Source organism: Limulus polyphemus, unplaced genomic scaffold (genome assembly GCF_000517525.1).
Source record: "Limulus polyphemus unplaced genomic scaffold, Limulus_polyphemus-2.1.2 Scaffold3122, whole genome shotgun sequence".
NCBI classification, from domain to species: Eukaryota; Metazoa; Arthropoda; class Merostomata; order Xiphosura; family Limulidae; genus Limulus; species Limulus polyphemus.
Genome location: NW_013668732.1, coordinates 31,287 through 36,875, shown reverse-complemented (window position 1 = coordinate 36,875; position 5,589 = coordinate 31,287).

Below are 5,589 nucleotides of genomic sequence, written 5' to 3'. Positions count from 1 at the left end.
AACTACTATATTTTGGTAGATAGATGGTCCCTTTACTGACTCGTCAACTACTATATTTTGCTAGATAGATGGTCCCTTTACTGACTCGTCAACTACTATATTGTGGTAGCTAGATGGTCCTCTTACTGACTCGTCAACTACTATATTTTGCTAGAAAGATGGTCCCTTTACTGTCTCGTCAACTACTATATTTTGCTTGATAGATGGTCCCTTTACTGACTCGTCAACTACTATATTTTGCTAGATAGATGGTCCCTTTACTGACTCGTCAACTACTATGTTTTGGTAGATAGATGGTCCCTTTACTGACTCGTCAACTACTATATTGTGGTAGACAGATAGTCCCTTTATTGACTCGTCATCTACCATATTGTGGTAGACAGATAGTCCCTTTATTGACTCGTCAACTACCATATTGTGGTAGATAGACGATCCGTTGACAGATGATAATTTGGTAGAGAGAGCAGGTTGACTGAAAGAAGAAATGCAGGAACTAGTATAAAATTGGCTAAAGGACTGAATTTATCAGGATTAACGCTGAAAAGGTTTGAGTTCATGGTCTGCTTCGTTATGTAATGAGTTGGGTTTGATTCCTCTCTCCTCACTGCTATTAAACAAATAGCTTGAATAATTTTCTCTGCAATACGTCTAGACGAACTGAGTAGAGTGAGTACACTAATGAAAGGACGGATAGGATGAGAAACATCTTACCTTGTCCAGTGCCCTCTGTGTGAAGCTGGGGAAAATCATCCGCATTAAATGAAATGTTGGGGTTTGCCCCTGCCACATGGAGTCGATTACGTAAAGTGACCAACTCAGAACTGAGACTGCGGAGTCGTTGTTGGAGGTGGACAGCTTCGTTCGAGGATGATGCATCTGTAAAACAAAGACGTCAGATTTCGTGGCTTTAGCTTTAATAATAGTCTTTCATTACTCGCGTTTGTTGAAAATAAGTTATAAACATTTATTTCACACAAGTTTAAATATTTATAAAATGATTAAAGCGTACGGAGGAACACGGTTCTGTTTCCAGAACTTAAAAAGAAAGAAGTAATCAAGTTAATCATATTGATAATATTTGTAAAATAGTAAAATAGTCTTAATGCTCTAGCCAGATATTTCTCAAAGTTGCTTAGCACATAATAATCACATTAACATTATGCAGATGGCGTAATTTCATTAAAACTGGTCATCTTCAACTGGAAAGATGACTATTATGTTTACTTCATAAAAACACTAAGTAACGTGTTGAGTTTTTCTACCAACTTCTACTTCAAAATCACCGAATATTTCATTCACATCCTTGTTCGACGTTTAGCTATAAATAATCCATAAAACTATGAAGTCAAACTCTCTTATAATTCACTCCTACCATTAATTTGATTGTGCTTTATACTGAAGTAACACTCGCTTATGGTGTTAAAATGTTAGTCAATAAAATCACAATTAGTGAACAATCAGTGACTATTGGCAGATAACTGAATTGGTGAACGATCAGTTATTATTGGCAGATAACCAGTGACTATTGGCAGATAACTGAATTGGTGAACGATCAGTTATTATTGGCAGATAACCAGTGACTATTGGCATATACCTGCTTTGGTGAGCAATCAATTACTCTTGAAGTATATTTCTATTGGTGAATAATCAGTTGTTATTAGTGTATGTAACTATTGGTGAATAGTCAGTTATTATTAGTATATGTAACTATTGGTGAATAATCAGTTGTTATTAGTATATGTAACTATTGGTGAATAATCAGTTGTTATTAGTGTATGAAACTACTGGGGAATAATCAGTTGTTATTAGTGTATGTAACTATTGGTGAATAATCAGTTGTTATAAGTGTATGTAACTATTAGTGAATAATCAATTGTCATTAGTGTATGTAACTATTGGTGAATAATCAGTTGTTATAAGTGTATGTAACTATTGGTAAATAATCAGTTCTTATTAGTGTATGAAACTATTGGTGAATAATCAGTTGTTATTAATGTAAATCACTACTGGTGAATAATCAGTTGTTATTAGTGTACATAACTATAGGTGAATAATCAGTTGCTATTAGTGTATGTAAATATTGGTGAATAATCATTTCTTATAACTGTACGTCACTATTGGTGAAAAATTAGTTCTTATTAGTGTATATCAGTAGTGGTGAATAATCAGTTGTTATTAACGTATGTAACTATAAATTAATAATCAGTTCTTATTAGTGTATGTAACTATTGGTGAAAGATCAGTTCTTATTAGTGTATGTAACTATTGGTGACTAATCAGTTGTTCTAAGTGTATGTAACTATTGGTGATAATCAGTTGTTATTAGTGTATGTAACTATTGGTGAATAATCAGTTGTTATTATTGTATGTCAGTAGTGGTGACTAATCAGTACTTATTAATGTATGTAACTATTGGTGAATAATCAGTTTTTATTAATGTTCGTCACTATTGGTGAAAAATCAGTTCTTACTAGTGTATATCAGTAGTGGTGAATAATCAGTTGTTTTGAGTGTATGTAATAATCAGTTGTTATCAGTTATTCTGTTTGGATTGAGTCTTGTTATATGAATATCTTGTTGGACTCAATCTAGTTATATCAATACCCTGTTGAACTGAACCTAGTTATATCAATATCCTGTTTGGATTGAATCTAGTTATATCAATATCTTGTTTGGATTGAATCGAGTTATATCAATATCCTGTTTGAATTGAATCGAGTTATATCAACCTTATCTGGTATAGTTCCACATATACCAGATAAGGTTGGTTATTACATGACACGGTTATTACATGACACTGTTGAACCTGAGATTATAAGGTTGGTTATTACATGACACTGTGGAACTATACCAGCTGGTATAGTTCCACATATACCAGATAAGGTTGGTTATTACATGACACTAGTGCCCCTATAGGCATTGTAACTTTAACATTTTGAGCGTTTATAATATCAGTGTGTTAAAATCGACTTTCCAAAAATATTTTACTGAACGTATTTCATGATGTCAAGAATATAGTTGTAGTTAAAATTTAAGGTTAGTAAAGATATCTGTGACAAATTTACATTCCGAGCGGTAAAACCTACCATCACAGACCATACTGTAGCTTATCCGCTAGGTTGTGCCTCTAGAAAGTATTCTAGGATTGTAGTAGAAGTGAAATAACAGCCATTTACAGAAGACCATGTCTGCTCAACCTCCGTGGCTCCCTAGGTTTGTCGTACAATAATAATTCTAACTTTCTTAGAAGTCAGTTGTGTGGTCGCTACTTTGTCTCTATTATCAATCTGACACCGAATCAACCGACTTATACTTTAGAATTCTATTGTATGGTCGCTACTTTGTCTCTATTATCAATCTGACACCGAATCAACCGACTTATACTTTAGAAGTCAGTTGTGTGGTCGCTACTTTGTTTCTATTATCAATCTGTCACCGAATCAACCGAATTATATTTTAGAAGTCATCTCAATATAGCTCTAGTCACTCTTTCTCTTTGCCAAACACTACACCAAAGAATGATAGCCAAATTTGTAACACGTAATTGGGAATAGCGAAATTGATTATTATTTCTATAACACACCTCCAGTTGAAACTGCTGAACGTTTTTAGTTACATCAAATCTTAGACATTAAGGTCCACAGCCCGACACGTTAATCATTAGCGCACTTTCGGCTATTCTTTTATGATTTAATTATATTACAGAAAACACGGATGAAAGATTTTAACGCCATTTTGTTATATTTTGACATCAAAATATTAATTACATACAAAAAACAAAAGTTTAATAAAACTCGTAATTTAATTATCTTAATGATTGTCCCCATTTGGAAACAAATAGAAAATAAAAGTTTATTAAAACTTTTTTTATTTAAAAATAATAGGGTTTGGAGAGGCAAAAATTCCACTCCTCTAACATTGAATTGTCTTATTTATTAATATTTCTGGTAGGTTTATAGACTTAAACAGTACTTCAATTTGTAATTGTAGTTGTTTTCCTTAAAACTGTTTGTTTATGTCTAGTTCTGCCGAGTAATGCACGTAAAATAATTATTATTTATATTTTAACGATAGAGAAGTATGTATAAATATATCAACTATTTGTCATAGAATTAATTATTCTTCTCTTGTACAAGGACAGCTTACCAATAAATGTGATAAGTTAAACTTACAGCACAAGATTCTTGTTCCAGTTATATGTTATTCCTGAGATATTTGCCCATCAATGGCTCTGAGGGCTTATACCGTCCAAAATCGGGTTTCGATATCCGCAGGGGCAGAGAATAAATAACTAATTCTCTAGCTTTGTTTTTAACAACAACAAAAAAAATATTTATATTGTAACGCCTCCGTTCGTTAGTTAATTTTCCGTAAAATTTCTTTCCGATGAAACTTTAGCGATACAAGTCCTTTTTTAAATAAAACTGGTTTATTCTTTTTTGAATACAACTTTGCGATATACTTAATTTCCACAATCGTGCTATAACAAACGCTATAATTCACAACGAACGTTTCACGTGCTCGACTCAACTGTCAATTACACATTACCTACTCGCCGTCAGTTCTTATAGGTCTATATATACAAGACCACCGCACATCCAGCAGCCTCTAGAGATTTCAGGAAGGGGCAGGATTTTTCTAGAAGCTCATGATGTGTTACCAGCGTCACGTGACTAGGGCTGTCATAACAATATTCAATAAATATTAATTCGTCATGAATTTGAAACCAGTTTCATTAACTTATATTCATCAAATATATGAATGGATCAGAAAAAACAAAACAAAAACGTTTACCTAGACTGCTTATTTCACTGGTTAAACGTTTACCTAGACTACTAATTTGACTGGTTAAACGTTTACCTAGACTGCTGATGTGACTAGTTAAATGTTTACCTGGTCAGGCTAAACGTTTACCTAGACTGCTGATTTGACTAGTTAAACGTTTACCTAGACTGCTGGTTTAACTGGTTAAACGTTTACCTAGACTACTGGTTTGACTAGTTAAACGTTTACCTAGACTGCTGGTTTAACTGGTTAAACGTTTACCTATACTGCTGGTTTAACTGGTTAAACATTTACCTAGACTACTGATTTGACTAGTTAAACGTTTACCTAGACTGCTAGTTTGAATTAGTAAACGTTTACCTAGACTGCTGGTTTGAATTATTAAACGCTTACCTAGACCGCTGGTTTGAATTATTAAACGTTTACCTAGACTGCTCATGTGACTAGTTAAATGTTTACCTAGACTGCTGATTTGACTAGTTAAACGTTTACCTAGACTGCTAGTTTGAATTATTAAACGTTTACCTAGACTAGCTGGTTTGAATTATTAAACGTTTACCTAGACCTGCTGGTTTGAATTATTAAACGTTTACCTAGACTGCTAATGTGACTAGTTAAATGTTTATCTAGACTGGTTAATCGTTTACCTAGACTGCTGATTTGACCAGTTAAATGTTTACCTAGACTGCTGGTTTGATTTATTAAATGTTTAACTAGACTGTTGGTTTGACTGGTGAAACGTTTAACTAGACTGCTGGTTTGACTGGTTAAACGTTTAACTAAACTGCTGGTTTGACTGGTTAT